This window comes from Silene latifolia, chromosome 1 (assembly GCF_048544455.1).
Source record: "Silene latifolia isolate original U9 population chromosome 1, ASM4854445v1, whole genome shotgun sequence".
In the NCBI taxonomy this organism is placed as follows: Eukaryota; Viridiplantae; Streptophyta; class Magnoliopsida; order Caryophyllales; family Caryophyllaceae; genus Silene; species Silene latifolia.
Window position 1 is genome coordinate 166,757,631 of NC_133526.1, and position 12,205 is coordinate 166,769,835.

Consider the following 12,205-nt stretch of genomic DNA (forward strand, 5'->3'; position numbering starts at 1 on the left):
CTACTTGCCAATGAACGGTTTACCGAGAATTTCACCAAGGAGGGGCCCTCTATCCCCAATCCCGTCATACCTCATCCCCACAAACCCGAACCAAGCAAACCAAGCACCACCTCCAAACCAACAACAACAACAACAAAACGAGCCACAACAACAAAATGAAAAGATCAAGATACCTCCCTAACCTTTTCAATATCAACCTTACAATCACCCTAACCCCTTCATCCTTCCTCGAGACAATTTTATGACGGGGATTCTCCAAGACATGCATCTCCGTCAATATGAGGCCGTCGTGGATAGCTACTATGCTCTATACCCACAATTCCACCGTTTAGTTCAACAAGGGAATATTTGCAAGGAGGGAATGTTTCCCTCTTGGGCTCAAATGGACATTCTCTTCCCAAACTCGGCAAGGGCCAATGAAGGAGCAAATGGGAAAGAAAACGAAGGGAGTGATAAGTCTTGTGGTGGAGATACGGTGGAGCTCAATAGTGAGGGAGATGAGTTCATGGACTTCAATGCGAGTGATGCATCCATAGAAGCTTGGGATAGTGACTTAGAGGGGGATGATGGCAATCTCTAGAGATCACTTCATAGCTAGATGGAACGGGCAAGAGGCACCCATCAAGGCTTAAGTGAAGTTTCCTTTATCCCCTCTCTTTAATTTTCATGAAAAGAATTTGATGTTTTGATAATCTGTTGTACCATATTTGTTTTGATTTTATTGGAGTCCTAGCAACATTGGAGGACTAACACCTTGGCATCATTAAGGTGTTCATTTTTATTGTTCCCGACTTGAAAAATCCAAAATGACAATTTTTAGTTTCATGCATTGCATTCCATGTGCATGAACTCCCCCGAAATTCTTGACATTAGAAATAATGTCTATTTTGGTTTGGGGAAGTCCATGCATATTGGTCGGGTCGGAGCTATATTCTATTTTTCGGAACAATTGTCGTTGGAAGCACCTAGACCAAAACACAATTTATAACTTCACAAACAACTCTACAATTAGTAAAGAGGCAAGTAAAGGTCGGATACCAAGGGACGGGAATTGAGATGAGATTTCTATTGCAACTAGTGGTGTCTTAGGGGTGTCACAATTTGGGTTGAATAGAAGATCACTAAACTAAATAGCAATGAAAGTAAACAAGCAAGATGAATTGAAGGGTTGTGAACAATTGATAAAAAGCACTAGGGTATCATGGGGTCATAGGGGAATCATGGGAATTGATCATACAAACATGTTCTCAAATTATAACCAAGCAATTATTGTTGTGATGGATTGAGTTGGGTTATATCTTACAATCCTAGGAAAGTTTGGGTCCCGGAGCCGAATCGATTAGATTGTACAAGACCTACAAGTCGACTTAGTCTTTCCTACTCAACAACATGCATGGTCTAATGAGACTCGAGTTGGTTTATGTCTTACAAGTCTCATTGAAAAGATAGGTGATGGGTAAAAAATGCAAGGATTCATAGGCTCGCATTTCATCAAACATAACATGTGCATGAGTTGAGATCAAAACAAGCAAGCAAATAAACCATGAAAGCATATTAATTTAAGCATGAATCATTCCCCATGTTGGTTTCCCCTAATTACCCATTAACCCTAGCTAGATGACTACTCACTCATTATCATGTTGAACATGCTAGCAAGGTTGTCAATCATACCAACAAAGTGAAACATGATGAATAAATGAAAGTAATTAGAAATAATTAAAAAGGGATTAAGAGAATTATACCTACTAATGATTCCAATAATAAAGCAAGAATAAAAGAAGTACTTGATGCTTGATTGAGAAGTTGTCAATCTCCCAATAATAACCCAAATAATCTTCAATTACCCAAAATAAAGGATGAACAAAAGAGAGATTAAGGAAATGAAACTTGTATTAAAACTTGATTAATTGTTGATTACAAAACTAAAGAGAGATTTGATTGATATTAACTACACTAAAGATTTCTAAGAAGAACATCCTCTTCTAATTAGACTAATGGGGTATTTATAGCGGAAATTAGGTGGATGCATTAGGGTTAACTAAGGGCTTAAATGACGATTAAGTCCCTACTTAAGGAAACGTCGGTATTTTTAGAAGGATGGGCATCTTTCTTTGAAGCTTGAAGAAACGAATTTGTGCTGCCTTGGAATCCGTGCGTCTTAGGCACGGGACGGGCGGATTCGTGAGTCTGGGCCCAGGCGTCTTTGGGAGAAGACGGGCGTCTTCTGGGTGCTGCTGCCCGGGCGTCTTTGGGAGAAGACGCATGGATTGTGGTGCTGGGGACGGGCGTCTTCAGGACAATCCGCACGGATTGCTGCTCAGTCTTGTTTCTTCTTCTTTTCTTCCCTTTTCTTCATAAAATCCTTGGGGATTTCCTTGGGGATGCAAGGATCTTTTCTCATCATTGCCCATTTACTATAATATGTACAAAGGCCTTCTAATCTTGTCTCTCCTTGATGCTTGGTCATTGAATTCAATCAATTTAGTCTCATTTTGCCATGAAAATGCAAGGTTTGCACTCCTTTCCTACCAAGGACACAAAACCTCAAAGAATATGCAAAACAAAGAACTAAAGACAATAAATGACCCAAATATGCACTAAAAAGCATGGGAACAAGGCTAATTCGGGGGCTAAATATGCTCTAATTATGGTCACATCAAATATCCCCAAACCAAACCTTTGCTCGTCCCGAGTAAAGAGGTGACAAAGACTAGGACCATTATTTAAACTAACCTAATAGCATAGCCGATATGAGACAATTAGCGGGTCTCACTCCGCCCCTTCAACTCACAACAAGACAACCATGAGGTAGGATGCCTTCTTGCAAGGCAAGGTGGGTCTTGCCAAAATGGCGACACATCCGAACATTAAGCACACAAAATCAAATAATGGATGCATCTACAAAAGGAATAGCCACTTCCTCATCGAGTGGCGGAAATTATCTACAAGGGAAGTAATTCAAGGGTACACACTCCTTCATAGATGCAATTTCTTCAAACTAATAAGCCTAGAAGGATACCAATAAATCACCTCCAAGTTGTGTCAAGCAAGGGTACCTTTGTCCTCAATCGTTAAATGTTTTTGTCAAGAGTAGACTCCTTATGGTGTTAGAAACACTGGAGGATTGCGGAATTCCCCCTCTTGCCTAGACAAGAAGAAGGGTCGTCCCCTCTCTACCATGCACAAAAATGGATACGATGGATAAAGGGATCGATAGAATTTGAGTTTCACTTTGGGAGTTTGCTTTCATTTTTGTTTTCCCCCCAATTTCTTGTGGCATATAACATTTGAGAACACTGTCTTGCCATTTCTTTTTGATTTTTGGCAATTCAATACTTGACAACTTTCAACTTTTCTTTGCATTTCTTTTGAACATTTTCAAAGTCACCCCATATGTAGGGAGGGTGGCTTATATTTGAAGCTTTAGGAGTTCTATTTTTGCTCCTCTTTTCATTTGATGCATTTTTGCAAACTTTCTTTCACTTTTCATTTCATTGAACTCAAATTGATTTCTTTTTGTGCCCATTCCCTTTGATAAAAATGTGGTAGAACATGGATGATGGATGGATGCATGGTTTCAAGGGTCACCTTGGAATAAACGGTAGCCAAGGAGTTATCACACCACAAGGTACTCTTGACTAGGCCTTAATCCATGGGTCAAAGGATACTAGCATGACACATCCTAGGGTGTTTTAAAAGCATTCTAACAAGCAAAGTCTTAAGAACAAAAAGCATCTACTAGGCCTATATACACTTGTCAAACTTCCCAAGTAGACGGTTTCGCAAAATTTTTCTAACATGCAACTACATGCCATGATGCAACTAGCATATAAACATCCTAATGCAAATGATTCTACCAACTAATATGACATATAAACTAAATGCAAGTCCTAAGTTCACATTGTTATACCGCATCAATCAAAATAAAGCCACATAGTCATTAACATAAAGAGGAAAAAGGAGATTGGAAAGATCATACCATGCGGTTTTCAATATCCTCATGTCTCGGATGTGGCGTAGTCGATCAATGTGAACAAGGATAGAACAAACACAATATATACATGACTACACTACAAAGGAAATGAACATGTTTTTGGTTTTTCAATTTTCAAATTTTTATGATTTTTCGAAATTTTTCAATTTTTTTGGATTTTTGGATTTTTGAATAAAAGTTAAGTTAGAATTCCCCATCTCCACACTAATATGGGCATTGTCCTCAATGGCCAAAATGATGGGAAATTATGCAAACATGATGCATGTTTTCTACACTAAATGCAAGCTATACTAATCTACACTACATGATGCATGTTTTGTTGTTTATGACGGAGAGGATAATTTAGATTACCTCCCATTGTGTATGCATGTACTTCCCCAAACCGAGTTAGACATTATTGCTAATGTCCTAAGGTTGGGTGTAGTTCATACACACAAATGCAATGCATGAAACTAAATTTGTCATTTTGGATTTTCAAAAGGTGGGAACAATAAAATAAGAACACCTCAATGGGGCCGAGGTGTTAGTCCTCTATGTTGCTAGGACTACTCCAACCATGATCAAGATAAATAAATAAAACAAAGAAAGAAGTAAGCAAACCTTAAGAGGGTAGGAGCCTCCAAGCTTGCTAATCTTCCACCATATCATCACTATCATCATCTTCCTCACTAGAAGTGGAATCATCATCACTTCCCTCTTCACTTCCTTGCTTGCTTTCTTCATCATCCTCTTCTTCTTCTTCATGACTAGCCTCTTCACCAATGTTATCATCAACAACCTCATCACCGACAACCTCATTGTCACCCGGAATACCCATAGATGCACTCGGAAAGAAGACCTCCCTATCCGCCCAACTAGGCAAAGCACATGAAGGATCAAGTAGTCCTTGCCTAGCTAAGTGAAGGAGGGGTGGATATTGGGCTAAGTAAGCATCTTCCCGGTCCTTGAAAGCTTGCTTGAGCATCTCTTGTATAAGAAGAGTCATATAATCCTTGCTCGCTTCAACACCTTCGGGTTTGAACTCTTGGTACTTGAAAGGATAGGGTGGTGTGACAATGGAAGAGGAGGGCATTTCAATTTCACCCTTTTGTTGTCGGATAATGTATTCGGCCTCTTTCGAAAGGGGAAGGAGATAGTTGGTCCGGTGGACACTTAAACGACAAATCTTCGAAGGCAAAGTAAAAGATCTAGCCTCACTAGTGAGCCATCCATACTTGGTGTCAAGAGGGTTATGAGAGACCCACTTGTATTTGTTAATCATAGTATCAATATCAATGAGATGACCACCCTTCTTCGCCACATACTTGCTATCCTTGTTGAAGTTCGGATCAAAGTACTTAGCTAAAATAGTGACTAGACCTCCATTCACAATAACGGTAGTGCCTTGCTTCCCACAATTAATGTTTAGCCATATATCCACCAAAAGCCTTAGAGAGTTGAAAGGCTTGGTGAATTCCCTTCCAATGTTCAAGGCCGACTCAAGAAGAACAAAATCGAGTTTGGTGAAGTGGTTGGTGTCTTTTCTTGCAATGATGGTATTTCCTATGACCTTGTGCCACACTCTAATGCCCTGATGGTGGACTAATAGAGCGCGACTAGCATGATAGTTCTCAAATTTCCTTCCGGAAATCGCCTCCCAAAGAGGAGCGGGGTCATACTTGCCAACATTCTTGAAATAACTCGGTGAATCACTAAGACCCAAAGCTTTACTCATTTTCTCAAAGGAGATGCGCCTACTAACATTAGCTAGGCGAAACTCGATGCTTTCCATAGTCTCTACCTTGTTAACTTTCAAAGAACTCAAAAATTCTAAGGTAAGGGAGGGGTATGTCAATTCTTTTGATTCAAACAATTCTTCCAACCCCATGGCTCTAAAGAAGGCTCTAGTTTGCTCAAGGACACCCAACTTATCTAAGGCATATTCACAAATAAACTTGGTGGATAGAAATGCTTTTCTAGCATACTTGGCAAAAGTGTCCCTATGGGATTTGGAAATGAAAATTACCTCCGGATAGTTCGAAAGTTGAGCAATTTCCGGAGTAGTAGATGTTGTTGCTTCCAAGGGAGGTTGTTCTTGTTGCACTTCCAAGTTTGAGCTAGCTACCACCATAGCCAATGCTTTCTTTGCTTGAAGACTCTTTTGTCTTGATGAGAGTGCCTTTGCCTTTGGTGCCATTGCCTTTGTTGCTTTTGTTGCTCCCTTTGTCCTTGCCATTGATGAATAAACCAAACAAAGAGTGAAAATCTTCAATTTTCAAGTATACCCAAATTGATTTAAAGATGAAAGGCTTTGCCTTTATGAATTCAAAAATCGACTCAAAGGTTGAAGATTTTGTGCTTGGTTTTGATCTTTGTTGAAAGAGGAGTGATTGATTTGTTGTTAAAAGGATGTTTTGATTTGATTTTGGTGAATGTTGGTGAGGAAATCTTGTTTTTGTGATGGAGAGGATGAGGGTTTTGGAGTTATGGGGTTTATGGGTAGTGTTTTGAATGAAGAAATGAAGAAATGAATGTGGGAGGGGGTTTATAATAAACCCGAAAAATTTGAAAAGCAGGGGGGAGACGGGCGGATTTCCTTCGGGACGGCCGGATTCTGCCTGTTCTGGGTTGGGAAATTCTCGCCTAAAGACGGGCGTCTTTCAGCAAAGACGCTCGGATTTGTAAATGCGGGACGGGCGTCTTTCAGTGAAGACGGGCGGATTCCTTTCCAGGGATTTTTCTTGTTTTTCTCAGCCAAAAAGACGGGCGTCTTTCCTTTCGGGACGGGCGTCTTTCTGAAGACGGGCGGATTATCTTGCAGGACGCCCGGATTTGCTAACAATCCAAAAATTTCAAAAATTCAGCCCAGAAGGACGGGCGTCTTCTGCCCAATATGCCCGGATTGCCTGAAGACGGGCGGATTCTCTTGAAACCGCTCGGATTATATTCTACCCCTTTTACCCGGATTCAGTTCCATCCATGTACTTTGCATATCCCTTGTCATTTTTCCATTCTTCAAAACCTCGTGTTCTTCATTGTGGGGGCACTACTAAGGCATGAATAGCCTAGGCAATTGCTATCCCCACACTAGGCTAAAGCACTACACATCAATTGAAATCATTAGTCCCTCCCTCACTTCTCTCAAACATGATAATTATCTTGATCAAAGTATAAAAATCCAAAAATAACAAAAATGCAATTCAAGAATTAAAATGCGAGTTAGGGAGTTAGAAATATTTACAAATGGTAGTTTAGGGAGGACTCCACCAAACTCTCATCCTTAGTGAGATGTCATGGGGGCATGGCCAAGGTGTTGTTGATGTTGCTCAACACCTTGAAGAAATAATCAAAAGCTTGTTCATTATCGTGATAAAGATCTTCAATAGATCTTTGCCCTTGTTGTCGGTCTTGATCGATAGCATTGCCAATATAGGGATTAAAAATCCCTTCAAACTCGTCGTCCCAAAGACCACAAACTTCATCCACTTGATCACTAAAGATCTCTTGAGTTGATAGAGACAACTCTCCCAATTTCTTATCTTGGCCAATGAGGCTATCTTCTTCTTCTTCTTTGCTTGACTTTGATGAGCTTTGCAAGCTCTCCTTGTTACAATTCACTTGCTCTTTGAATGGAGCATCTTCAATTTTCTTCTTCCATTGGAATTCCGACTTCTTCCTATCATCCTTCCGGCTATAATGATCAATCATAAAACATGGTTCATGCAAACGTGGAGCTCTCATAGTCTTGTCAAGATTAAAAGTTATACTCTCATCTCCCACTTCTAAAGTGAGCTCTCCATGTTTCACATCAATCACCGCACCCGCGGTGTGTAAGAAAGGTCTTCCTCGGATGATTGGAATGTTGGAGTCTTCTTCCATATCAACAATGACAAAGTCCACCGGGATGAAAAATTTTCCAATCCTCACGGGAACATCTTCCCATATCCCTAATGGTGTCTTCGTCGATCTATCGGCCATTTGGAGTGTGATATTGGTGCATTTAAGCTCTCCCATCCCCAACCTTTTACTCACCGAGTACGACATAACACTCACACTAGCCCCTAGATCACATAAGGCTTTGTTGATCGTGGTGTCGCCAATGGTACACGGTATTGAGAAGCTTCCCGAATCTTTGAGTTTTGGAGGTGAACTTCCTTGAAGTATTGCACTACTCACCTTAGTGAAGGCGATAGTCTCAAGCTTCCGGATTGACTTCTTCTTTGTGAGGATGTCTTTCATGTATTTTGCATAGGCCGACACGTGATTGATTAATTCCGTAAAAGGAATCGAGACTTCCAAATTCTTCACAATTTCCATAAATTTTCCAAGTTGGTCATCAAATTTGGGCTTGGCTTGACGACTTGGAAAAGGAAGTCTAATCATAATGGGCTCCTTATCCTTGACCTTGTCTTCATTTTTCTTTGAAATTTCTTCTTTTGATGGTTCTCCATCCTTGGAGTTTTGCACAATTTCTTCTTTGTCACTAGCTTCCACAACTTCATCCTCAACTTGCTTCTTCGGTGCTTCATACCTTGTACCACTTCTCAAGTGAATGGCACTAACCGTTTCATGTCTTGGGGGATTACTTTGAGGTGGTAATTGCCCCTTTTGTCCTTGTGAGCTTGAAGATGCTAGTTGAGTCAATTGGGTTTCCAACATTTTGGTGTGAGCTAGGATGTTGTTGATGGTGGTTTCTTTTGCTTGACTATCTTTTTGCATTTGAGTGAAAAATTCTTGTTGATTCTTTTGCATTTGAAGGACCGCTTTTTGAACATCAAAACCTTGGTCATTTTGTTGATTGTATGGAGATTGATTTTGGTAACCTTGGTTTTGATTGTAAAAGGGTCTTTGATTTTGGTTTCTCATGGGAGGTGGGGTGTATGTTGATTGAGGGTTTTGAACATTTTGGCTTTTGTATGAGAGATTTGGATGGAATTTGGTGTTTTCATTGTAATAGTTGGAATAAGGGGTACCACTCTTGTATGCTTGGAAAGCATTCACTTGTTCATTTGTTCCCCTACATTCACTTTGGTCATGTCCCAAAGTTCCACAATTCTCACATATCCCACTTGGGATTGATGAAGATGCCGTCATGGCATTAACATGATGCTTTGGTGATTTTGAGGCTTCTTCAAGTCTAGCCATAGCTTTTTCAAACTTCAAATTGATTGTATCAATGTGAGCACTAAGTTGAGCACCCAATTGAGTAACGGAGTCCACTTCATGCTTTCCTCCTCTAGTAGCCTTGCGAGGTCTACTATATTGTGAGTTATGGACCGCCATTTTCTCAATTTTGTTCCAAGTTTGATTGTCATCAACTTCGGTGAACATTCCATTTGATCCCATGTTGATAATGTTCCTTGAATCTTCATATAGACCGTTCCAAAATTGTTGTACCAAGAACCACTCGCTAAGTCCATGGTGAGGACATGAGCGATAAATTCCTTTGAAGCGCTTCCAAGCTTCATACAAAGATTCTTCATCCCTTTGCTTAAAACCCGTAATTTGAGCTCTTAGCATGTTAGTCTTTTCCGGTGGATAGAACTTTTTGTAGAAAGCTAGAGCCAACTTCTTCCAAGAATCAATTCCGAGAGTAGCCTTATCAAGGCCCTTCAACCATTGTTTCGCGGTGCCAATTAGAGAAAAAGGAAATAAGACCCATCAAATTTGGTCTTGAGTTACACCGGTTTGAGAAATCGTATCACAATAATCACAAAAAGCCTCCATATGAGAATGAGGGTCTTCACTAGGCATCCCCCCAAATTGGCTTCTTTCGACTAATTGGATAAATGCGGATTTGGCAATAAAATTTCCGGTTAGATGTTGTGGTGTGGGAGTACCATTGGGTAGGTTCTCCTCGGTGGGTACAGAATGTGATGAAAACTTAGGCATTGTGGGTTGATTTTGTGGTTGATTTTGTGTTGGGTTCTCCTCACCTTCTCTTGCAAAAGGGTTGATGAACTCAATAGTTGGTTGAATATCTACAACCTCACCAATACCTCTCAAATTTCTCCTAGCAAGTCTTCTATTGGTTGTCAAAGTTCTTTCAATTTCACGATCAAAAGGTAGCAAATCACCTTGTGATCTTCTAGACATGCAAAATATCAAACAACTTGAAAACAATTAGAATAAACCTTGAGGAGTTTTACTTCCTCAAGGCAAAGAAAGACACAACTAATAACAATATAAGAAAATCTAAATCAAGTTAACACCGTCCCCGGCAACGGCGCCATTTTTGGTCGGGTCGGAGCTATATTCTATTTTTCGGAACAATGGTCGTTGGAAGCACCTAGACCAAAACACAATTTATAACTTCACAAACAACTCTACAATTAGTAAAGAGGCAAGTAAAGGTCGGATCCCAAGGGACGGGAATTGAGATGAGATTTCTATTGCAACTAGTGGTGTCTTAGGGGTGTCACAATTTGGGTTGAATAGAAGATCACTAAACTAAATAGCAATGAAAGTAAACAAGCAAGATGAATTGAAGGGTTGTGAACAATTGATAAAAAGCACTAGGTGTGGACAGCGGGCCGCCCACGGGGGCGCTTGGGTAGGAAAAGAGAAACAAGCGTTTGCATTTTGTATGGAGTCGCCACCAATTTTTATGGGAAATTGGAACTGTTCGAATACCTCGTGTCATCTCAAGACATAAAGTAGAGACATGAACACTAAGCAATCGTTACCCTTAGCATTCTATGTCTAGAATGACTGTCGTGGATGCCAATGAACACGGGTGCTCACGGAGATCTGGAGTAAGGGGTGAGGGTACGTATTAGGAAGCTCTTTTGATCGAACACCTAATCCCGCCCGCCTCGATAGCGGCCTCTACTAATGATTAGGGAAGTTATTCGTACTCGATATATCGTCGGCTATATGCATGCAATGCAACATCCAAGTTTTAATCCTAACATGTGAGAATTAGGCTAAGTCGGTTGACAATTAGTTAGCAAAAAATTTGGTCGAAGTGGGATTTAATGCTCATTTACATGTGAGAACAAATGAATAAAAGGAATACAATAATTATAAATTACAATAATGAAAATTACAATAATTACAATGGATTAGGCGATTCATGTCGAAAATACCTTTAAAACGGATAATTTGAGAAAACGAATAAAAGAATAAAAAAGAATAAACGAACAGAAATTAGCGTGATAATACGAATAATAGTTAGTTAATACGTAAGCTAATTAATCTAGATCAAGGCAAAAACGGAGTTCAGAGACAGAAATCATCCTGGAACAGGCGCAGCAGGACTGCGCCCTCTGGAAGAGGCGCAGCAGTTGCTGCGTCTGTTCCAAGGGTGAGTTCTGGCTGTGAAGCCGGAACTGCAAATCGTTAATGTTAATTGGTGATTTTAAGGATTGATTATGATATTTACTCGGATGAAAGTGATTAATAAGTTAATTAACATGTGATTGGGTCATAAAAGCAACGAAATATGAATGAGACGAATGCAAACGAATTAATTACAAGATGGAATAATGACAGAAGTGAAAAATATTAATGAGTCCAACAAATTAAATCAATTAATTAAGTTAGATATGATGGATTAATGATGAATATACAATGAACATGTGAATAAACAGATGAAAACTATATCAAAGACGAATTCCAGAAACTCAATATGAAAAATTGAATCCCTACAACCCGGAATTGAATTTAATGACGAAAACCCGCAAATATGAGATTATTTGGGATTTAAGTCGGATTTGTGATGATTAAGACATGTTAATGATGAATGAATAATATACATGTGAATTATATACTAATATGATGAAGAATTAAAGAACAAACGAAACAATCAAAAGGATTTTGGAACGAATAACAGAGGACAAACGAAGAAGAAAGGAAGCAGGAACTGCGGCAGCCTCACGAAGAGGCGCAGCAGGAACTGCGCTCCTTCGAAGAGGCGCAGCAGTTGCTGCGTCCTTTCTCGACGGTCAGTCTTCTGGAAAATCCGTAAAAAAAGAGTTTTAAAGAACGGTTTTAGAAATCGGTTTTAATGGTATTTTCGACATAAACCTTACAATTGATTATACAAAAAGGTAAATACAATAAATAAATAAGGATTATACACCCTCAGACTTACATGTTGACGAAACGAGAAGGACTAAGATATCGATTAGTGATGCTCGACGCGAATGTAAAGAAAGTGCCCTCGTAAGAGGAAAACGATTAGTTAATTAAGTTGATTGATGTGTAGTTGGTCAAATTGGCCGGTCATGC

General features: G+C 39.7%; 1 non-coding gene across 1 annotated transcript; it reads left to right on the forward strand.

Moving 5' to 3' along the window:
* The first annotated feature begins 9,386 nt into the window (after positions 1-9,386).
* LOC141618743 (small nucleolar RNA R71) lies at positions 9,387-9,493 on the forward strand. The gene has a single exon (XR_012531488.1). It is a non-coding gene; the product is annotated as a small nucleolar RNA R71 (small nucleolar RNA).
* Positions 9,494-12,205: the final 2,712 nt, after the last annotated feature.